Genomic DNA, 24,815 nt, shown 5'->3' with positions numbered 1-24,815 from the left:
CCAAAGCCTTTGACTGTGTGGATCACAATAAACTGTGGAAAAGTCTGAAAGAGAAAGGAGTACCAGACCACCTGACCTGTCTCTTGAAAAATCTGAATGCAGGTCAGGAAGCAACAGTTAGAGCTGGACATGGAACAACAGACTGGTTCCAAATAGGAAAAGGAGTAGGTCAAGGCTGTATATTGTCACCCTGCTTATTTAACTTATATGCAGTGTACATCATGGAAACGCTGGACTGGAAGAAACACAAGCTGGAATGAGATTTCTGGGAGAAATATCAATAACCTCAGATATGCAGATGACACCACCCTTATGGCAGAAAGTGAAGAGAAACTAAATACCCTCTTGATGAAATTGAAAGTGGAGAGCGAAAAAGTTGGCTTAAAGCTCAACATTCAGAAAACGAAGATCATGGCATCTGGTACCATCACTTCATGGGAAATAGATGGGGAAACAGTGGAAACAGTGTCAGATTTTATTTTGGTGGCTCCAAAATCACTGCAGATGGTGACTGTAGCCATGAAATTAAAAGACGCTTGCTCCTTGGAAGAAAAGTTATGATCAACTTAGATAGCATATTCAAAAGCAGAGACATTATTTTGCTAACAAAGGTCTGTCAAGTCAAGACTATGGTTTTTCCTGTGGTCATGTATGAATGTGAGAGTTGGACTGTGAAGAAACCTGAGGGCCAAATAATTTATGCTTTTGAACTGTGTTGTTGGAGAAGACTCTTGAGAGTCCCTTGGACTGCAAGGAGATCCAACCAGTCCATTCTGAAGGAGATCAGCCCTGGGATTTCTTTGGAAGGAATGATGCTGAGGCTGAAACTCCAGTACTTTGGCCACCTCATGCAAAGAGTTGACTCCTTGGAAAAGACTCTGATGTTGGGAGGGATTGGGGGCAGGAGGAGAAGGGGATGACAGAGAATAAGATGGCTGAATGGCATCACTGATTCGATGGACATGAGTTTGAGTGAACTCAGGAGTTGGTGATGGACAGGGAGGCTGGCGTGCTGTGTTTCATGGTGTCGCAAAAAGTCAGACACGACTGAGCGACTGAACTGAACTGATTAGCTGGTGACTAAAATAATGCCTAAATCCACAAAGGGTGTAATATCACCAAGATATCCTTTGCTTTTGAAGAACTTGAAATTATGCATCTGTACTGAATGAGTGTTTGGATTTTCATGGAATCAAAAGTCCTCCTGAAAGAGATGAGATATCTGTGGGAAGTTCAGGGATCCTGAGGTGCATCTTTGTCCCAAGGACTTTGTAATCTCACACACACACACACACACACACACACACAGACACACACACACACACAACGCAAAAAAAAAGAACAACTTAGTAGAAGGAAGAAATTATAACTGTACTAACAAAATTTTAGAGACATTTGCCATTTACAAAGCCAGATCACTCTCATCACATTTAACTGTCAAAACAAACTAAAAACTATTGTCCTTTGTTTACAGATGAGACTGCTAAGGCTCAGATTAACGTGATTAACTTCTCCAATGTCAGAGAGCTAAAGTGGGGGTGACTAGGCTTCAAACTCACATCCACAGACCTACATATAGAGTTGTTGCATGTGTTTAAGCTGTTCCCAGAGTGGTAACATGGCCAATGTGCATGCCTACTCACTCCCACATTTGAAAATTCCTAATCACAACTTGACTTTCACCACTTTGCAAGAAGGTGGGTTTTACTCTATTTAAAATGGATTAGACAGATTTGTTTTATTTTCTCTTTCCTCTCTCCTATTTTCCCTGCTTTATTCATATTTTCTTTCTTAGATTAATGAGACCTGACCCCTGAGCTCAACTTGGGAAGGATAAAAGAATTTTAGAGAAAGGAAATCAGGAGAAATTAAGGGCCATCCAGAAAAGAAGCCACCAACACATATATCTATTAGACATTTGAAATATGCTAGTGTGCCTGAAGAACTGAATTTCTCATTTTAATTAAATTTTAAAATGAGTACTCAGTTTGGTTATTGGAAAACTGAAGTGTGTTTGGATCAAATTAGATACATGAATCTACTTTTTTGACTATGAAGTCAATGTAATCTCTACACAGACCAAATACTGAGATATGAAAAATATGTTAAATATTTTATTATATTTTATACATTGGCAAAATTGTAATAGTTTTTATACACTGGAATAAATTTGAAAAATATATTGTCAATTACAACTTGTGATTTGCCAAAAGAATTTCCAGTTACTGACCGACAACAAGGACATTTTCCATCTGCCTCTGTGGAGATTGAAACCTGTGCTGTTGCAGCTGCTGACCTTCAACACCCCCTGAGGGGAATTCAGGGTGGAAAATGAAGCACAGTGTACTCCAGCAAAACTGGTGCAGCTGGTCTTTAGATAGATATTTTCAGAAATTGATTTCATGATCCCAGTCCTTGCATCTCTTCATATCTAGAAAATTAAGAAATCCTTCATGGTGACATCTACTCCTCACATTTTGTAAAGTAAGTGCTAGATTGAATTCTCTCTCACCAAAATCTCATATGTTGTACTTCCCCCACTGTCTCTTTGGAATAGTCTCTCAGAGATATCTGACATTCTGTCTCCCAGGCTGTTGTCCTTGCTGCTACTGGGGCTGCTAAGTCACTTCAGTCATGTCCGACTCCATGCGACCCCACAGACAGCAGCCCACCAGGCTCCCCCATCCCTGGGATTCTCCAGGCATGAACACTGGAGTGTGTTTCCATTTCCTTCTCCAATGCAAGAAAGTGAAAAATGAAAGTGAAGTCGCTCAGTCATATCTGACCCTCAGCGACCCCATGGACTGCAGCCTTCCAGGGTCCTCAGTCCATGGGATTTTCCAAGCAAGAGTACTGGAGTGGGATGCCATTGCAAGTTTCAGACCAAGACATACCAAACTAATTCTCCACCAATGTAGGAACATAACCCTGAGCATTAAAATACTGGCAGCCAAAAGTCACAACGTACCCATGAACACTTCAAAACTCACTACTGGACACTTCTCCAGACAGAAGAGATTCAGCTCCCCCCACCAGAACACCAACACTAGCTTCACAAACCAGGAAACCTTGGCAAGCCACTCGTCCAACCCCACCCGTAAGGAACAACTCCGCAATAAAGAGGGAACACAAACTTCCAGCACACAGAAAGGCCATCCCAAACACAACAATCTAAACAAGATGAAAAGAGAGAAAAATACTCAGCAGGTAAAGAAACATGATAAATGCCCACGAAACCAAACAAAAGAGAAGGAGATAGGGCATCTACCTGAAAAAGAATTCAGAATAATAATAGTAAAAATGATCCAAAATCTTGAAAACAAAATGGAGTTACAGATAAATAGTCTGGAGACAAGAATTGAGAAGGTGCAATAAAAGTTTAACAAGAATATAGAAGAAAATTTTTTTTTTAAAAAAGAGACAGTAATGGATAATGCAATAACTGAGATAAAAAGCACTCTAGAAGGAACCGACAGTAGAATAACTGAGGCAGAGGATAAGATGAGAGAGTTGGAAGATAAAGTAGAGGAAATAAATGAAGCAGAGAATGAAAAAGAATAAAAAGAAATGAGGACAACCTCAGAGACCTCTGGGACAATGTTAAATGCCCCAACATTCAAATCATAGGAGTTCCAGAAGAAGATAAAAAGAAAGGCCATGAGAAAATACTTGAGGATATAATAGTTGAAGCCTTTCCTAAAATGCAGAAGCCACCCATGTCCAAGAAAACCAGAGGGTTTCAAACAGTATAAACCCAAAGTGAAACACCACAACACACATATTTATCAAATTAATGAAGATCAAACACAAAGAGATAATATTAAAAGCAGCAAGGGAAAAACAACAAATAACACACAAGAGGATTCCCATAAGGATAAAAGATGATCTTTTAATAGAAACTCTTCAGGCTAGAAGTGACTGGCAGTACATACTTGAAGTGATGAAACAGAAAAACGTGCAATCCAGATTACTATACCCAGCAAGGATCTCATTCAAATATGAAGGAGAAATAAAAAGCTTTACAGATAAGCAAAATCTCAGAGAATTCAGCACCACTAAAGAAGCTCTCCAACAAATGCTAAAGGATCTTCTCTAGACAGGAAACACATAAAAGGTGCACAAACTTGAACCCAAAACAACATAGTATATGTCAACTGGCTCATACTTATTAATAATTACCTTAAATATAAATCGATTGCATGCCCCCACCAAAAGACAAAGACTGGATAAATGGATACAAAAATAAGACCCCTATATATGCTGTTTACAAGAGACCTACTTCAAAACAAGGGACACGACAGACTGAAGGTGAAGGGCTGGAAAAAGATATTTCATGCAAATGGAGACCTAGAGAAAGCAGGAGTAACAATACTCATATCAGATAAAATAGACTTTGAAATAAAGGCAGTGAAAAGAGACAAAGAAGGACAGTATATAATGATCAAAGACCAATCCAAAAGAAAATATAACAATTATAAATATATCTGCATCCAAAATAGTGAAAGTGAAGTCGCTCAGTCCGACTCTTTGCGACCCCATGGACTGTAGCCTACCAGACCTCTGTCCATGGGATTTTCCAGGCAATAATACTGGAGTGGATTGCCATTTCATTCTCCAGGGGATCTTCCCAACCCAGGGATCGAACCCAGGTTTCCCACATTGTAGACAGAGGCTTTACCATCTTAGCCACCCAACATAGGATCACCACAATATGTAAGGAAAATGCTAACAAGGATTAAAAGGGGAAATTAACAGTAATGCACTAATAGAGGGAGACTTTAATATCCCACTCACACTTATGGATAGATCAACTAAAGATAAAATTAGCAAGGAAACACAAACTTTAAATAATGCAATATTTTTTTTTTTAATTTACCAAGGCTAGATTTATGGCCCAGGATGTGATCTATTGTAAAGTAAAAAAAAAACAAAAAACAAAAAAACAAAAATGACCCCTTTTGGAAAAAAATGATAATAATAATACAATAGACAGGTTAGACCTAATTAATATCTACTGGACACTACACCACAAAACAATGAATTTCACCTTTTTCTCAAGTGCACATGGAACCTTCTTCAGGAGAGATCACACTCTGGGCCATAAACCTAGCTTTCGTAAATTCAAAAAAACCTGAAATTATCTCAAGCCTATTTTCTTGATCACAGTGCAGTAAGATTAGATGTCAACTACAAGAAAAAAAAAAAAAAAACTATTAAATATGCAAAAATATGGAAACTAAACAACACGCTTCTGAATATCCAACAAATCATAGAGAAAATCTAAAAAGAGCTCAAAATATGAATAGAAATGATTGAAAGTGAAAACAAAACAACTGAAAACCTATGATATTCAGTAAAAGCAGTGCTAATGGGAAGGTTCATAGCAATACAAGCTTACCTCAAGAAACAGTAGAAAAATCAAATAAATAACCTAACTCTACACCTAAAGCAAGAAGCGAAGAAAAACAAGAAGTGAAGAACCCCAAGATTAGTAGAAGGAAAGAAATAATAAAAATTAGGGCATAAATAAGTGAAAAAGAAACAAAGAAGACCATAGCAAAAATCAACAAAGCTAAAAGCTGTTTCATTTGGAAGATTAAAAAAAAAAAAAAAATAGACAAACCATTAGTCAGACTCATCAAGAAAAAATGGGAGAAGAATCAAATCAATAAAATTAGAAATAAACTAGAGAAATCACTACAGACAACACAGAAATACAAAAGATCATAAGACACTTGTATCAGCAAATAAATGCCAATAAAATGGACAACTTGGAGAAAATGGACTAACTCTTAAAAAAAGTATAACTTTCTAAAACTGAATCAGGAAAAAATAAAAAATCTTAACAGACCCAATACAAGGACAGAAATAGAAACTATAATCAGAAATCTTCCAACAAAAAAAGCGCCCAGGACCAGAAGTATTTACAGCTGAATTCTACCAAAAATTTAGAGAAGAGCTAATACTTATTCTACTCAAACTCTTCCAGAAAATTACAGAGGAAAGTAAACTGCAAAACTCATTCTGTGAGACCTAATACCAAACCAGACAAACATGCCACACACACAAGAAGAAAACTACAGGCCAATATCACTGATGAATATAGATGCAAAAATCCTTAACAAAATTCTAGCAAAAAAAGAAAAAAATCAACAACATATTAAAAAGTTAATAGATCATGACTAATGGGCTCTATTCCAGGGATACAAGGATACTTCAGTATTCACAAATCAATCAATGTGATATATCACATTAACAAATTGAAAGATTTAAACCATATGATTATCTCAATAGATGCAGAGAAAGCCTTTGCCAAAATTCAGCATCCATTTATGATAAAAAGCTTCCAGAAAGCAATCAGAGAGGGAACATACCTCAACATAGTAAAAGCCATATTGATAACCCTGAACAAACATTATCCTCCACGGTGAAAAATTTAAAGCATTTCACCTAAATTCAGGAAAAAGACAAGGGTTCCCACTCTCACCACTACTACTCAACATAGTTTTGGAAGTTTTAGGCATAGCAGTCAAAGAAAAGGGAATAAAAGGAATCCATATTGGAAAAGAAGAAGTAAAACTCTCACTGTTTGCAGATGATATGATCCTCTATGTAGAAAACCCTAAGGACACCACCAGAAAATTATTAGAACTAATCAAGGAATATAGTAAAGTTGCAGGATATAAAATTATTGCACAGAAATCACATTCATTCCTATACACTATCAATGAGAAAACAGAAAGAGAAATTAAGGAAACAATTCCAATCACCATTGCAATGAAAAGAATAAAATACTTAGGAATAAATCTACCTAAGGAAAAACTATAAAACACAGATGAAAGAAATCAAAGATAACACAAATAGATGGAGAAATATACCATGTTCATGCATCTGAAGAATCAATATAGTGAAAATGAGTATATTACCCAAGGCAATCCACAGATTCAACGCAATCTGTATCAAACTACCAATGATATTTTTCAGAGAACTAGAACCAATGATTTCACAAGTTGTATGTAAATACAAATAACTTCGAGTAGCCAAAGAAATCTTGAGAAAGAAAGCTGGCACTGGAGGAATCAACTTGCCTGTCTTCAGACTATCCTACAAAGCTACAGTCATCAAGACAGTATGGTACTGGCACAAAGAGAGAAATATAGATCAATGGAACAAAATAGAAGGCCCAGACTTAAATCCACGCACCTATGGACACCTTATTTTTGACAAAGGAGGCAAGAATATACAATAGAGAAAAGAAAATCTCTTTATCAAGTGGTACTAGGAAAACTGGCCAACCATTTGTAAAATAATAAAGTTAGAACACTTTCTAACACTGTACAGAAAAATAAAGTCAAAATGGATTAAAGATCTAAATGTAAGACCAGAAACTATAGGCAAGAGAGGAAAACATAGGCAAAACACTCTCCAACATAAATCACAGCAGGATCCTCTATGAAAATAAAAGCAAAAATATGCAAACAGGACCTAATTAAACTTAAAAGCTTTTGCACGACGAAGGAAACTGTAAGCAAGGTAAAAGACAGCCTTCAGAATGGGATAAAATATAGCAAACAACAGGAGTGACAAAGAATTCATCTAAAAAATATACAAGCATCTCATTCAGGTTAATTCCAGAAAAATAAACGGCCTAATCAAAAAATGGGCCAAAGAACTAAACAGACATTTCTCCAAAGAAGACATCTAGATGGCTAACAAACACATGAAAAGATGCTCAACATCACTTATTATCAGAGAAATGCAAATCAAAGCCACAATGAGGTACCATCTCACACGGGTCAGAATGGCTGTTATCAAAAAGTTTATAAACAATATATGCTGGAGAAGGTGCAGAGAAAAAGGGCACCATCTTACTATGGAGAACAGTGTGGGGATTCCTTAAAAAATTGTAAATAGAACTCCCATGACCCATCAAACCCACTCCCGGGCATACACACCGAGGAAACCAGAATTGAAAGAGACACGTGGACCCAAATGACCATTGCAGCACTGTTTACAATAGCCAGGACGTGGAAGTAACCTAGATATCCATTGATAGATGAATGGATAAGAAAGCTGTGGTAGGCCGGGGTCCAGCCCCGGTGGATCCAGGGAATTCGAAGGGAATACAGCGTAGGCAAGAAAAACTTATTTAATTATATAAAAGAAATTAAGAAGAAATAATATAGTAGGAAAATTAGTGGAGAAAAGAGGCTTAATAACTTGGTTTATGGGAAAAGCCAATACAACTTCAGGACAAGAAGTTTGCACCCTCTACATTAGGCCACCAGTGCTCATTTGAATAGCGGAGGGTGCCCCGCCTTGGGCTCCCTCTCTCACGGGACTTAGAGGCCAGGGCAAGTAAGTGGACATGGCGAGCCTCCTCATTCCGGATGGGAATTCAGCCAGAAAATAAAGTAAAGAGGAGACATGGGGGAAATCAGTCCAGCAGGCTTTTTATAACTTTTTTTTTTGTACATAGAGATCAATGGATAATATAAAATTATGCAGCGTCAGCAGCCCTGACTTTTATCGAGACCAGGCTCTCTCTCTGCATACCTAGTTGTATACACAAGTCTTAGGTGATTTACATCATCTTCTGGCCAGAGGGCCAATTAATATTTTACAGCCCCTTTTCTGATAAGGGTTTGACAACCAGAAGATTTATTTGCCCTAACAGTGTTGTTCTTCCCCAAGTCTGGTGCCACTCTCAGAAAGCACTAAATAAAGTTACATTCTTACATAGCAAAGATACAACACTTTATAACAATGAAAAGGAGTACAGTGATTTATAAAGAGAAAAGTAATTAATTCAAAACTCTAGTGTTGCTAACATCAAAACTACTATATTCCTTTTTCTATATCCCAATTACATTGATTAATATCCTTCAGGTGCCTAAAAGATAAAGAATATGGAGGCCTGGCAGCAGTCATTGAGTCAACATTGAAAACCCATCACCAATATGATTTTTAGCTCTTTAGAAAAGGCTCTGTATCTTTAAGATGTTTTAAGCTTTGTGCTTCTGATGGTTGGGGGCTGTAAACAATTCGCTAGTTGTAAAAAGTCCAGGGAAACTTGTCAGGCAAGTTAGAGAGCCGTCAAAGGGGGTTCAGACTGAGACATTCTTTTTATATGCAGGAGACTGTTAACTGGAGCCCTAAGTTAATTCCTTTTAGAGGCAGAAAAGTGGAAAGCACAGTACAAATAAGGCAGCCAGACTCTGGTTGTTTTGGGGGTAGATGTTCAGGAAAATCCAGGGCGAACCCCTGAGGCCTGACTTGCCTTGCCCATCAGTCCTCTCCGCATGACCTTGTCATGGGTGGGATCTCCTGTGCTGGCTCCTGGCAGTGGTACACATACACAATGAAATATCATTCAGCTATTAAAAAGAATGCATTTGAATCAGTTCTAATGAGGTGGATGAAACAAGCCTATTATACAGAGTGAAATAAGTCTGAAAGAAAAACACCTATACAGTATATTAACACATATATATGGAATTTAGAAAGATGGTAATGATGACCCTACATGCGAGACAGCAAAAGAGACACAGATGTAAAGAACAGACTTTTGGACTTAGTGGGAGAAGGTGAAGGTGGGATGATTTGAGAGAACGGCATTAAAACATGTATATTTTTGTATGTGAAATAGATCGCCAATCCAGGTTCAATGCATGAAACAGGATGCTCAGGGCTGGTGCACTGAGATGACCCTGAGGGATAGGGTGTGGAGGAAGGTGGGAGGGGTGTTCAGGATGGGGAACACATGTACACCCATGACTGATTCATGTGAATGTTTGGCAAAACCAATACAATACTGTAAAGTAATTAGATGCAATTAAAATTAATTAATTAATTTAAAAAATTGGGGGCAATATGAGTGTGATAATATGAGCCATGACTTTAGTTTTGTATAAATTAAATGCTTATTTAGAAAGACAAGTTATAGCCAAGTGGAAATCAATTAATTAATTTATTTAGCTTTAGAGCCAAAACATCTGATGTAAAAGATAAGTGTAAGACTTTAGGCAATTTATAGGCCAAACAGACTTAACATTTATAAATTATTCCCCAATGACATGTCAACTAAAATATCACTTATGAAAAATTAATAATCTTACAGGATAATAGCATAAGTATTTGTATGTATCACATTATGTAGAAAACATAACAGTATTTATGCTAACCACTGATCTAAAATTAAAGTTTGTATAAGGAAATGAGTTCAGGAGTGAAACGAGGAAAGAATATAAAAATATTCTATGTATCTGTAATTTTTTATTTCCTTAAAGTCAATTTATCTGAATAAAAAAATGACACAAATTTAACATTTGGTAAAGCTGCTTATTGGCTGCCTGAATATTTACTGAATAATTTTGTGTATTTGTAATATTACACATATATACACATATATACACACAATATATACACATAATAGAACTGTGTGTTTACATACATACATAGACATAGTCCTATATGTGTATATACTAGTGCTGCTGAGCTGCTTCAGTTGTGCCCGACTCTGTGCAACCCCATAGAAGGCAGCCCACCAGGCTCCCCCGTCCCTGGGATTCTCCAGGCAAGAACACTGGAGTGGGTTGCCATTTCCTTCTCCAATGCATGAAAGTGAAAAGTGAAAGTGAAGTCGCTCAGTCATGTCCGACTCTCAGTGACAGCATGGACTGCAGCCCACCAGGCTCCTCTGTCCATGGGATTTTCCAGGCAAGAGTACTGGAGTGGAGTGCCATACACACACACACATATGCTTCCCGGTGGCATAGTGGTAAAGAACTCACCTGCCAATGCAGGAGATGGTTAAGAGATTCAGATTCGATCACTCAGTTGGAAAGATTCTCTGGGGGAAGGCACACCAACTCACTTTGGTATTCTCACCTGGAGAATCCCATGGACAGAAGAGACTGGCAGGCTACAGTCCACAGGGTCACAAAGAGTTGGACATGACTGAAGCAGGTTAGCATGCACGCACACACACACACACACACACACACACACACACAAGGGCTCAGGGCTTACCTGGTGGCTCAGTGATAAAGAATCCGTTTTCCAATGCAGATGAAGCATGTTCAACCCCTGGTCTTGGAAGACCCTCTGTAGAAGGAAATGGCAACCCACTCCAGTATTCTTTCCTGGGAAATTTCATTGACAGAGGAGCCTGGAAGGCTACAGTCCATGGGGTCACAAAGTCAGACATGACAGTAACAAAACAGCAACAATAACAACACACACACACACTCACACACACACACACACACACACACACATATATATATATAAAAGACATTTTAATTAAATCAGATTAAAGTAAACTTTCTGAGACTAGATAGCTCAATATAGACTCAAAAATTCATGGTTTTGTGAGCAAGTTTATTGAAATAATCTCTAAAGAGTAGTAAAGGTATGTATGAAAAGGAAAGAGACCATTTGAGACAAAAACATTAACAAAGAAACAAAAGTCCATTTGCTGTGCTCAGGGAATAACTGGGAGTTTGACAGATTGGAATTTACATATTATGGTTGATACAATTTCTCAAATCAATAAGCAAAAGCCTCAAATGCCTGTGCTCTTTGAAAGGCTGAGAGCTTCTGAAAACAGTAGCTGTTTTCAGCTCAGAGGAAGAGAGCATATTGTATATACATAAATTACTTTTCCTGGTGTTATAATATTCTTCAGATTTATTTTTCTTCTGAACTGTGTGCACTGTGCCTGTACCAACACAGATTTCTTAGAGATATTGTGAATTCATTTCCAGACTACAACAATAAGGTGAATATTGTAATAAAGGGAGTCACATGAATTTTTTGGTTTACCAGTACATATGAAATTCATGATTACACTATACTATAGTCTATTAAGTGTGCAATAGGTTACATCTGAAATTTAATGTACATACCTTAATTAAAAGCTAGTGATCATTTCTAAATATTGTTAATCCTCATCTGAGCTTTTGTACGTGGAAGACCTTGATTGTTTTTCATAGCTAACAACTGATCAGGACAGCGGTTGCTGAAGATTGGGGAGTCTACGGCCAATTCTTAAAACAAGAGAAACTGAAGTTTGGCATATCGATTGGCTCTTCCTTTCATGAAGAATTTATCTGTAGAATGCAATGCTGTTTGATAGCACTTTATTCACAAATCACCACCAATCACTTCTCATGCAAATGAATAGTAAAATAATAGAAGGATACATAAGTAAATAAATAATAAAATAACATAGAACTCCCAGGTAGCGCTATTACTTAGGATCTCCTGCTCACTGCTAGCTCAGTAAAAAATACCATTCAGTTTCTTGGCACTCGTCTCTCCACATCTTGTGCCCTATGTCCCCAAAAGAAAAAAATAATGCCATGAAAGTTTTGTAAGGGAAATTTAAAAATAAAATAATAATAATAATAATAAGTCTTGTTTAGGCTTCAGAGACAAAACAGAGCAGGCCTCTGGCCTTGCTTCTAAACTGCCTGGACACTACCCTGATGGAGAATAGACTGTGAGTGACTGCCTACTATGAGTGGAAGACTTGCAGCACCTTAGATAAAATGGCAGAGGAACCTTGAGATTGTTGAGCCCCTGGAGGGGGCCTGGCCAACCAATCTCCAGGCTTAGCAAGATTCTAAGTTTTACAAGACAAAGCAAACAGCATTAATATGAAACCAGCTTGCAATTTGGTCACAGATGGATGATGATGATATCAGTTTCCATTCATCCTAGGATTATAAGTGGGAACCTCAAACTTCAACCTTTGAAGTCTCACCCTCTGACACACTTCCTGGGACCTTTTCCCAATGGGACTCCAGATGGGCTGTGACACAGAACTTCCCAGCACTGATTAGGTCTGGATGTTGGTCAAAACCCAATTTGGTGCTTTTTTTTTTTTTAATTTCTCTTTATTTTTCTGCTCTTTTTATTTATCTTTACTTTTAATGTTAGTATATTAAAAGTAAGTTAGATAATTATCTAATAAATATTTGTATTATTTATTTATATATAATGAGTTGTTTATTTTATTAACAAAATCTTTGAACCTGAGAAGAAAGTGAAAACTTTTGGCAAAACAAATTTGTGCATTATGTCTGTGCCAACACAGATAGATGATGACACGATGGTCTGGTCCACCTACAGTTAATTTTATAAATTTATATATGTCAGGCTTATAAAATGTGTAGTGTGAGAACCTTGGGAAGCTCTGCAAAACAGATATATTTAAAAAGAAAGACAAATTATTTAACTTGTTAAATCCTTTATCATCACAACTGCTGTGAGGACCACACTAAGTCTCGGGTATCTAGAAGCCCACAGATCAGAAGTGTAGAGAAGCATGAAACTGTGTGCTATGCTTTCCTCTGAAATGGCCCATTATGTAAGAACCCATTATATTTATGCTATTTGTGAAAAATACTCCTGAGGACTATTGTTTATAACATAAATATATGTACATATTTAATATAATAATACATCTACTATTAAATTTACATAAATATAGTTCCATGTTTATCAAGCTTGAAGAGTCATACCAATTGTTTACAAAATTCTTCACATTAATATTGAATATAAATATTTTTATAAATATTTAATAAGATCTAAAGTATAAAAAGTGCTAGCTTTATTTACATTCAATTCTAACTTTAAGTATTTATTAGCTAAAATATATATTTACTGGCCTAGATAATAACTAATTGTGAGTGTTAGGGGAAAAATGACTTTGAACATCTATATAAAATATTTCAAGTCTACAAGAGCTATATTTTTGAAGATGAGATGTATCTAGATTTTGTACACTTGAAATATATCTACAGTCTAAATATTTTTACAATTAGTTTTAATAGCACACACATTATTTGAACATCTTGATAAAAGTAACATAATTTGTAAATTGGCTACCATGGAGATAGGAGGAATAAATTACAAGCATAAAAATATTTATGAATTTTGCACATATTTATGTTCCTATTTATTTCAATATATTTTCTCATAAATAGGATACCTAATCATGTGAAGTAGATAAATACATAATAAATAACTGGACATAACAGCCTTAGATTTTTTCCAATATTCAGTGACATCAGTATAGATGAACATATTTTTCAGTTTGTTATTATATGGGATTTTTTGGTTATTCCAGTAGGGCAAGCTACTCTTTTAGTTAAGGCTTTATTAGATTGATTGATAGTTTTAAATATTTTAATAATTTCATATATGGTTATTCCTTGTAGCCTTGTCTTGGACTCTGAAAATATTAGGGGTAAGGCTGCAGAAAGAGTTTTCAGAAGATAAGATCTCAACCACACGCTATAGTTGAATAATTAATAATGGTTAAGAGTCAGCCTTAGGAGAAGGAGCATAAGGGGTGTTTCAGGGTTGAATCTTGAGCAGACAGAATTGTGAATATAGAGCAGAAGCCACACAGACCAGCATACCTAGTCTGATGTGAAAAGAAGGGATTAGCAGAAGATGAAAATGATGCAGGTAAGCTTGACCTACATGGCTGCTAAGATGTGGCAGTGTCAGGAGAATGACATCTTCACATGTGTTTTTGTACCCGTACTCTGCAGATGTTTGCAGAGAGGTAAATCAGTTAACAGAGGTGGAACTTCTCTGGTGGTCCAGTGGTTAAGTATCTACCTTCCAATGCAGGGGACATGCATTTGATCCCTGTTCAGGGAACTAAGATCCCACATAAAGTGAGGCAAGTAAGTCCACATATGGCAACTAGAGAGACCAACAATGCAAGCAGAGAAAGCTCACACACCCAAAGGAAGACCCAGTACAGCCAAATAAATAAATAAAGTCTAAAAAAAGAAAAGAAAACAAAACAAAACAGCGGTAACAACTTGGTAGAAAGTCTAGGATCACGAAAACTGGTTGGAGGGCAAGTGAAGAATTTGGAGGTAAAATAAAAGAAATTGAAAATTGATTATTTGAGGGGGTAAGGGAAAGGCAGGTCTTTAATCACATGGGTGAGGGCAGTTTTATCACATGTAGAGTATAGTATTTACATTTTGAACATCTTAAGTTGCATTGTCCTAGGATGGCTTATGAATTTGATTTTCACTCCTGGGAAGCTAGTATATTTTGAAATATTAAAGACAAATTTTCAACATGAATCAAGTTATAAAATAATCTCTTTAGTATTGATATTAGGAAGAGACTCATAAGTTTTCTGAGTAATACTATATGTCAGGTGTTAACAGCTGCAATATTTGTGAGAGAGCAGTGAGGAATCTCTGGTTATGAAGGAAGATACAGTTGAAGAGATTTTTTTAACGAACCAATGACTGAAAACATTAACATTTAACTCTCTTAATTCTAATTAATTTGAATTTAAATAACCATATTTGACCAGGATCTACCATATTGAATGATGTGAGTTTTGAGAACAAAATCAGTAACGTTTTCAATAACTGCATGCCGTGTGACAGGAACCTTGTTAATTTGTTCAGAAAAATTACTACATCTGTAGTGGTAATTGAAAGCAACAAATAAACTAACCTGGGTTAATTCACTGTCATTTTTTCCAGAACCATTCCTTCTATAGACAAAATAAGTAGGAGTTAAATGTGAATTTGAGCTTCCTTGGTGGCTCAGATGGGAAAGAATCCACCTGCAATGCTGCAGACCTGGGTTCCGAAGACCCCTCTGGAGGAGGACATGGAAACCTACTCCAGTATTCCTTTTGGGAGAATCCCATGGACAGAAGAGCCTGGATAGCTACAGTCCATGGGTTCACAAAGAGTCAGGCATAACTGAGAGACTAAGCACAGTACAAATGTGAATTTACTAGGAAATATTATTCTTTGTATTTTAAGGTTTTGATTTTGACATTAATTTGTGAACTACCTCTTGTAATGTGATAATAAGCTTTATTTCCAACTTTTTAATTTCCTCTTTTATTAGGGAAAAGGTGTTATAGACTTTGATTTAAAATTATGCTTCTCCCCACTGGGCTTCATATTCTTGGAATACATTTTCTAACACATCCATAGATCTTTTGTTTCTGTTTTTAACTATAACTGGAAAACAATGTTTGTACTTATCTTGGCAAGATTTCTTATTTCAAGCTGACCCTGTAATCAGCTTATTTTGAATATGCAGTTGCATATGTTGCTGTTTGGTATGTGTGCAAGCTAACTCACTTTAGTTGTGTTTTTGTTTGACTCTTTCAATCCTAAGGACTGTAGCCTGTCAGGCTCCTCTGTCAGTGAGATTTTCCAGGTAATAATACTGGAGTGGATTGTCATGGCCTCCTCCAGGGAATCTTCCTGACCCAAGGATGGAACCCTCATCTGTTAAGTCTCCTGCACTGGCAGGCGGGTTCTTTACCACTAGTGTCACCTGGGAAATTCCTGTTGTCCAGTACTCCATAGGAATTTGGGAGCTACCTAAGGGTAGGAGAGATTGGAACATGAGGATAATATATGTATCTTTGAAAAGCAGATATATAGTTATTAAACCAAAAGGCTAGCTTTTTCTAAAATGGCTGCTTCTGCACACAAGCAACTCAATGGTACTTAGGGACTAAGGTATTTAAAGAGTCTTCTCAAATATTTCTATTTCATAATTTTAGAGCATCATTCATTTCTAAACAAAGACCCAATTTTTGACTCAGAGACATGGCAAGCTTGGGAATTACTGTTATTATTTACTGGTCATTAAGTTTATATTCTCTGATACATAGCTTACTTTGCCCAGTTTTTAGGATAGTAGTTATGCCTTAAGAATGGAAGAGAAAGGCTTCCCTGTTTAGGTTCCATTCCTGGGCCAGGGAGATCCATCATGCTATGGGGCAACTAAGCCTCTGTGCTGCAAGTACTGAAGCCTGTGCACCTAGAGCCATTGCAACAAGAAAAACCATTGCAATGGGAAGCCCACACACCTCAAGAAAGAGAAGTCCCCACTAGTCTTAACTAGGGAAAGCCCGTGCAGCAAAGAAGACCCAAGGCAGTCAAAACTAAAAAAGAGAGAGAGGGAAAAAAAAAAAAAAAAAAAAAAAGAATGGAAGAGAAAACTCAAGTTCAGGGAATATAAACGCCTGAGATGGGTATTTATTTATTTATTTTAGTTTGTTTCCTTCATCATTTTCACTGCAGCTGGAAGCAATCAGAGTTTCCACAGTCCTGCATTCAAGTCAAATGCAAGGTTCAGTTCAGTTCAGTTGCTAAGTCGTGTCCAACTCTTTGCAATCCCATGAACTGCAGCATGCCATGCCTCCCTGTTCATCATCAACTCCCGAAGTTTATCCAAACTCATGTCCATTGAGCCAATGATGACATCCAACTATTTTATCCTCTGTTGTGCCTTTCTCCTCCTGCCTTCAATCTTTCCGAACATCAGGGTCTTTTCAAAGGAGTCAGCTCTTCACATCAGGTGGCCAAAATATTTGAGTTTCAGGTTCAACATCAGTCCTTCCAAAGAACACCCAGAACTGATTTCCTTTAGGATGGACTGGTTGGATCTCCTTGCATTCCAAAGGAATTCAAGAGTCTTCTCCCTAAAGACTGCACCAGAAAATTACTAGAGCTCATCAATGAATATAGTAAAGTTGTAGGATATAAAATCAACACACAGAAATCTCTTGCATTCCTATACACCAATAATGAGAAAGTAGAAAAAGCAATTAAGGAAACAATTCCATTCACCATTGCAACGAAAAGAATAAAATACTTAGGAATATATCTACCCAAAGAAACTAAAGACCTATATACAGAAAACTATAAAACACTGATGAAAGAAATCAAAGAGGACACTAATAGATGGAGAAATATACCATGTTCATGGATCAGAAGAATCAATATAGTGAAAATGAGTATACTACCCAAAGCAATTTACAAATTCAATGCAATCCCTATCAAGCTACCAGCCATATTTTTCACAGAACTAGAACAAATAATTTCAAGATTTGTATGGAAATACAAAAAACCTCGAATTGCCAAAGCAATCTTGAGAAAGAAGAATGGAACTGGAGGAATCAACTTGCCTGACTTCAGGCTCTACTACAAAGCCACAGTCATCAAAACAGTATGGTACTGGCACAAAGACAGACATATAGATCAATGGAACAAAATAGAAAGCCCAGAGATAAATCCACACACATATGGACACCTTATCTTTGACAAAGGAGGCAAGAATATACAATGGAGTAAAGACAATCTCTTTAACAAGTGGTGCTGGGAAAACTGGTCAGCCACTTGTAAAAGAATGAAACTAGATCATTTTCTAACACCACACACAAAAATAAACTCAAAATGGATTAAAGATCTAAATGTAAGACCAGAAACTATAAAACTCCTAGAGGAGAACATAGGCAAAACACTCTCAGACATAAATCACAGCAGGATCCTCTATGATCCACCTCCCAGAATTCTGGAAATAAAAGCAAAAATAAACAAATGGGATCTAATTAAAATTAAAAGCTTCTGCACAACAAAGGAAAATATCAGCAAGGTGAAAAGACAGCCTTCTGAATGGGAGAAAATAATAGCAAATGAAGCAACGGACAAACAACTAATCTCAAAAATATACAAGCAACTCCTGCAGCTCAATTCCAGAAAAATAAACGACCCAATCAAAAAATGGGCCAAAGAACTAAATAGACATTTCTCCAAAGAAGACATACGGATGGCTAACAAACACATGAAAAGATGCTCAACATCACTCATTATCAGAGAAATGCAAATCAAAACCACAATGAGGTACCACTTCACACCAGTCAGAATGGCTGCGATCCAAAAATCTGCAAGCAATAAATGCTGGAGAGGGTGTGGAGAAAAGGGAACCCTCCTACACTGTTGGTGGGAATGCAAACTAGTACAGCCACTATGGAGAACAGTGTGGAGATTCCTTAAAAAATTGCAAATAGAACTCCCTTATGACCCAGCAATCCCACTGCTGGGCATACACACCGAGGAAACCAGAATTGAAAGAGACACATGTACCCCAATGTTCATCGCAGCACTGATCATAATAGCCAGGACATGGAAACAACCTAGATGTCCATCAGCAGATGAATGGATAAGAAAGCAGTGGTACATATACACAATGGAGTATTACTCAGCCGTTAAAAAGAATTCATTTGAATCAGTTCTGATGAGATGGACGAAACTGGAGCCGATTATACAGAGTGAAGTAAGCCAGAAAGAAAAACACCAATACAGTATACTAACACATATATATGGAATTTAGAAAGATGGCAATGACGACCCTGTATGCAAGACAGGAAAAAGACGCAGCTGTCTATAACGGACTTTTGGACTCAGAGGGAGAGGGAGAGGGTGGGATGATATGGGAGAATGGCATTCTATCATGTTTACTATCATGTAAGAATTGAATCGCTAGTCTATGTCTGACGCAGGATACAGCATGCTTGGGGCTGGTGCATGGGGATGACCCACAGAGATGTTATGGGGAGGGAGGTGGGAGGGGGGTTCATGTTTGGGAACACATGTAAGAATTAAAGATTTTAAAATTAAAAAAAAAAAAATTTGTAACTCCTCATTAAGGAGAGTAGAAAACACATAAGTTTTGCATATTAAAAAAAGAATAAACTATTCAAAGTTTACTTAATATGTACAATATTACGGCTTCCTTGGTGGCTCAGCAAGTAAAGAATCTGCCTTCAATGCAGAAAACACAAGAGACACAGGTTGGATCCCTGAGTCTGGAAGATCCCCAGGAGGAGGAAATGCAACCCACTTCAGTATTCTTGCCTGGAAAATCCCATGGACAGAGGAACCTAGCGGGCTGCAGTCCAAAAAGTTTGCAAAATGTCAGATGCAACTGAGCAAATAAGCACACACACACAGTAGAGTATTATCATTTCAGCAGAAAATTGAGACACTGGAGTTTTTAACTAAAACTTCAAAATTCAGTGTGTTTTTACTTTGAACTAGCCATATTTTGGGTATATAATACAATAGCCACATGTGGCTAGGCCACCTGGTCTGTATAATGGGATAGGGTGTATAATGATGTATATGATGACAGACTGAACAGTAAATCAAAAGTGTAAAAATTTCCACTATTCAGAGTTTTTACAGCATCACAAGATTAATATTGTTGAATATATGCCCAACATTTGATGTATTTCTACTTTTCATATGTGCTCTTTATGTGGGAAGATTATTCTTGGTATTTTCAAATAAATACATTCTTAATTAACAAAAAAAAAAAAAAAAAAAAGAGTCTTCTCCAACACTGCAGTTCAAAAGCATCAGTTCTTCTGTGCTCAGCTTTCTTTATAGTCCAACTCTCACATTCATGCATGACTACTGGAAAAACCATAGCCTTGACTAGACAGACTTTTGTGGACAAATTAATATCTCTCCTTTTTAATATGCTGTCTAGGTTGGCCATATAGAAAACTGGGCTGGTCAAAGCTGTGCTTTCTATAAAAACTTCTTTCCATGTCTCCTATATCTTATTAAATTGTACCCAGGTCCTCTGTCTTCAAAACTTAATAAATAATAATATTATAGATTTTCATTCTTTATGATCTGTTAGCTGCAATCAGTTTTGGGATAATTATTGCAAATAAAATACAAAGTTGTTAATTAACTAGTTAATTGTAGAAGTATTTAACAGGAGAAATTAGGTGCATATAAAATTGTTGGAAATGAGGATGAAATCTTTTGGCTGAGTTCAATGATTGTATTTTGTTCCACTCCGGAAAAGCAATTCCCCACCTATCACATTTGTCAGTTCTCTTCTGCAAAGAAGTTGTCCTAAACTTCAACCTGTATCTTGAATCTCTCCCCAATTGTATTCACCACGTTGTTCTTGAGAATGCCTTTAGATTTGAAGTTTTAAATCCTTCTCAAAGTAGAGAAAGTTATTTTGAGAGGAGATTGGAAGCTATCTATTTATAACCTGATTCTTCATCCAGAAAAAAATTATTTAAGCCAGGGTTCTAGAAGTGAGGGCAGGGACAATGGTAAGCTCTTCTCTGATTAACAACCACATTCTTGGATTTTAGCATTTTGTGGGATTTTTTCTAATTTTCTTTCCTAATGTGGACCCATGGGCTCAAGAGCTATAGCAAAGTAATTACCACCCCAGTAGTCCAGTGATGTCCAAGGTAGGGTCATTTCCCTACCCGACCACACTAGGTGGGAAGAAGGAAGCACTTGACTCTGACAGAAAGTGGGGAGCATGTTGCTGGGGACAGAATGAGAAACAATGATGTCCCTTCCTCCTGGAAATGAAGTGTTATATTTGGCTATTGAGAAGAGAGAATCTCTGTTCCTGGACACAGCTGCCATGAGTAAGTTTCCTACTCAGTGAGCTAAAAAAGATGAAGTTCACATACCACAGAGTCTCACCTTTTTAATGCATTTTCATAGATACTCTTGAGTAGATGTTTCTGTTTGCTGTTTGCCCTTAAAGCCATTTCCAGAGGCTTTATTTTATTTATTTTCTTTTTACTATATATATGTAAATATATATTTTTTATCAAATTATCTAAAGAATGGACCAGCAGAACTCTTCATGGCGTCCTGTTGGAAATAAAATCTCATTCAATGGTTTATTAAATATAACAACAACATCACAAGCAACTATGTACATTAAATTAAAAATCTATCATCATGTTTTAACAGATACTACCAAGAAAGTGAGAAAAAAAGATAGATGTGTGAAAATATTTGCAAATCATATACTGATAAATATTTAGTTCCCATAATTTACAATGAGCTCTTACGTCTCAAGAGTTTTATACAGCCCAAGTAAGAAGTAGACAACTTCAAAAAAATCATTTTTTAAAGAATGTAAATAAGTTTCCATACATGAAAAATGATCAATATCATCATTTATTAAGAAAATGGAAATCAAAGATATTGAGTTACAACTTCAAATATATATGTAATTTCTAAAAATAAACAGAAAATAAACAAATGTTGACAATAATATGGAGAAATTGGAATTTTAGCCACTGCTACTAGAAATATAAAATCAGAACAGCAGCTGTGAAAACCAGTTCGTGTTTCCTCAAAAAGTTAAACAATGAATACCCTCTGATCCTGCCCTTCTGGAACTTGATATGAACCCCTCCCCACAAATTAGGTACAGGTATTAAAACAAAAACTTGTACCTGAATAATTTTAGTAGCATTATTCATTTAGCCAAACAGCAGAAGCAAACCAAATGTCAATCAACTTATGAATAGATCAACAACATGGATAATAATCAAAGAAAAATATTGATTAGGCATAAAAGTAAATGATGTATTCATGATATACCATGGGTGAATCTTAGGCTAAGTGAAAAATTTCAGATACAGAAAGGCACTTTTCTTTTATAATATTTACATGAAATTCGAAGAGCAGGCAATTAATAGAAACAGAAAGCAAATTAGTTTTTGTCAGGGAAAGGGGATGGAGATTGACTGCTTAATGGATATGAAGTGATGAAGTTGCACTGAAATTAGATGGTGTTGATGGTTGAAAAACATTTTGACTACACTAAATGAATAATACACTTTAAAATAGTTAAGACAGTGTACTTTATGTTTGTGAATTGTACCTCAAGAAAAAAGAAATGAACAGAACCATGACCCCAAGCTTACTAGGCGAATTCAAGGTATGTTACAGATGTATATGTGAAAAACAATATGATTAATATATAAAATATAACTAGAAGAATACCATTAAGACATTAGGATAATTAAATATTTATTCCACAGAACAAAATAATCAGTAATTTAAAAGGATGACATAGGAAAGATTGTTTCCTCTCCATTAAGTACATTAAGTTCAAAATCAAATCACAATATAAAAAATGAAATTTACAAAGCTCAAAAGAAAATATGACATGAACAGCGACTTGGAAAATAGGAATTTAAACTGTCCAATCAAATCATGAATATAACTCAATATTCCTAGTTATTATGAAAATTGTGAATTTTAATTGAAATAAAATAGTGTGTATCACAATAAACTGTGGAAAATCCTGAAAGAGATGGGAATACCAGACCACCTGACCTGCCTCTTGAAAAATCTATATACAGGTCAGGAAGCAACAGTTAGAACTGGACATGGAACAACAGACTGTTTCCAAATAGGAAAAGGAGTACATCAAGGCTGTATATTGTCACCCTGCTTATTTTACTTATATGCAGAGTACATCATGGGAAATGCTGGACTGGAAGGCACACAAGCTGGAATCAAGATTGCCAGGAGAAATATCAATAACCTCAGATATGCAAATGATACCACCCTTATGGCAGAAAGTGAAGAGGAACTAAAAAGCCTCTTGATGAAATTCAAAGTGGAGAGTGAAAAAGTTAGCTTAAAGCTCAACATTCAGAAAATGAAGATCATGGCATCCGGTCCCATCACTTCATGGGAAATAGATGGGGAAACAGTGGAAACAGTGTCAGACTTTATTTTTGGGGGCTCCAGAATCACTGTAGTCGTTGACTGCAGCCATGGAATTAAAAGACGCTTACTCCTTGGAAGAAAAGTCATGACCAACCTAGATAACATATTCAAAAGCAAAGACATTACTTTGCCAACTAAGGTCCGTCTAGTCAAGGCTATGGTTTTTTCCTGTGGTCATTTATGGTTCTGAGAGTTGGACTGTGAAGAAGGCTGAGCGCCAAAGAATTGATGCTTTTGAACTGTGGTGTTGGAGAAGACTCATGAGAGTCCCTTGGACTGCAAGGAGATCCAACCATTCCATTCTGAAGGAGATCAACCCTGGGATTTCTTTGGAAGGAATGATGCTACAGCTGAAACTCCAGTACTTTGGCCACCTCATGTGAAGATTTGACTCATTGGAAAAGACTCTGATGCTGGGAGGGATTGGGGGCAGGAAGAGAAGGGGATGACCGAGGATGAGATGGCTGGATGGCATCACGGACTCGATGGATATGAGTCTGAGTGAACTCCGGGAGTTGGTGACGGACAGGGTGGCCTGGCGTGCTGCGATTCATGGTGTCACAAAGAGTCGGACATGACTGAGTGACTGAACTGAACTGAGCTGAACAGTTCAAGCAGAAATTCCACCTCCTAGAGTATTGAAAGTAAAAACAAAATTAAACAAGTGGGGCCTGATTATACTTAAAAGGAAGCTATAAGTAAAGTGCAAAGATAATGCTCAGAATGGGAGAAAATAATAGCAAATGAAACATCTGACAATGGATTAATTTCCAAAATATACCATCTGCTCATACAACACTATACCAGAATAACAAACCCAATAAAAAAGTGGGGAAAATACCTAAACAGACATTTGTCCAAAGAAGATATACAGATGGGTAACAAACACATGAAGAGATGCTCAACATCACTCATTATTAAAGAAATGCAAAAAAATAAGATATCACCTCACACCAGTCAGAATGACCATCATCAAAAATTCTACAAACAATAAATGCTGGAGAGGGTGTGGAGAAAACAACAATCTTTCACTGCTGGTGGAAATGAAAATTGATACAGCCACTATTGAAGACATTATGGAGATTCCTTTAAAAACTAGGAATAAAACCACCATATGACCCAGCAATCTCACTCCTAGGCATATACCCTGAGGAAACAAAATTAAAAAAAAAAAAAAAAAAGACACATGTATTCCGTTGTTCATTTCAGCACTATTTACAATAGCCAAAACCTAGATGTCCATCGGCAGATGAATGGATAAAGAAATTGTGGTACATATACCAAATGGAGTATTACTCAGCCATGAAATGAACACATTTGCATCAGTTCTAATGAGGTGGATGAACCTAGAGCATATTATATAGAGTGAAGTAAGTCAGAGAGAGAAAGATAAATATATACTAAAGCATATATACAGAATCTAGAAAAATG

The sequence above is a fragment of the Budorcas taxicolor genome, chromosome 4 (genome assembly GCF_023091745.1).
Source record: "Budorcas taxicolor isolate Tak-1 chromosome 4, Takin1.1, whole genome shotgun sequence".
Lineage (NCBI taxonomy): Eukaryota > Metazoa > Chordata > Mammalia > Artiodactyla > Bovidae > Budorcas > Budorcas taxicolor.
The sequence above is the reverse complement of the archived record's forward strand: the minus strand, read 5'-3'. Positions refer to the sequence as shown.